The sequence below is a fragment of the Dasypus novemcinctus genome, chromosome 6, assembly GCF_030445035.2.
Source record: "Dasypus novemcinctus isolate mDasNov1 chromosome 6, mDasNov1.1.hap2, whole genome shotgun sequence".
Taxonomy (NCBI): Eukaryota; Metazoa; Chordata; class Mammalia; order Cingulata; family Dasypodidae; genus Dasypus; species Dasypus novemcinctus.
The window spans coordinates 56738822-56739660 of record NC_080678.1 but is presented as its reverse complement, the minus strand read 5'-3'; the positions used below and the strand labels follow the sequence as shown (position 1 = coordinate 56739660).

The 839-nt window shown below is 43.1% G+C and overlaps 1 non-coding gene across 1 annotated transcript; it reads left to right on the top strand.

The window, feature by feature from the left end:
- The first annotated feature begins 502 nt into the window (after positions 1-502).
- LOC111765606 (small nucleolar RNA SNORA3/SNORA45 family) lies at positions 503-635 on the top strand. The gene has a single exon (XR_002797899.1). It is a non-coding gene; the product is annotated as a small nucleolar RNA SNORA3/SNORA45 family (small nucleolar RNA).
- The last annotated feature ends 204 nt before the right edge of the window (positions 636-839 follow it).

The following is an 839-nucleotide window of genomic DNA, read 5'->3' as shown; positions in this document are numbered from 1 at the left end:
TTTGAGTTGCCTTTTCATATTTGCTGTTTCTTTGTACCACCTCCGTTATTTACTTCATGTTTTGTGAATTGACTCACTGTTTTTACTTAGCCTTGTCTTAAGCCATAAAATCCATCACAATACTGCAACGTTAAATAAACACAAAACAATTCAAGTCAAACACTTTCAGCATGCCACACTATAAGGACTATACTTGGGAAAACCCTGCCTCAGACCCCGCTTGAGAGGTGGAAGGGTTTAAACAAGGCCACTCAGCTGGTCTGTCCCTTCTCACTAGATCATACTGACTCAAAATACAGAACCTAGAAGCAGAATACATGATACTGCTCAGTCTGACAGGACAGGAACCAAGCCTGTCTTGCTCACTCCCATCTGTACATCACCTGCACAGAGTAGGCATTCTGTAATTATTTGTTGAATCAATGTAGAATATGAACATACAAGTACATGTGTACACAAACAACCTTACACAAGCACATTTGAATCAAAAGTTAGTGGCTCACCTGAGACTAGAGTCACATTCCGACACAGCTCTTACCCTGGTGTGCTAGGAGTCCTCGGAGAGAATCTGCTGATCTTGATTCAGTGGCAGGGGGTGATCAGTGCCCCCACTAGTACCCTAATCAGAAACATGTCAACCCAGCTCCTTAAATGGCGATTAAAATTTCTGGGGAAGAGAAAACTCCCAAGCAGTCTGTGATCATGAAGGCCAAATTCTTCAGCAGAAGAGCCGAGGAGAAGATTAAGGCTGTGAGGGAAGCCTGCATGCTGGTGGCTTGAAGCCATATGGGGGGAAGTTCATTAAATGCTAACAGGCTTTAAAAAAAAAAAAGCTGGGG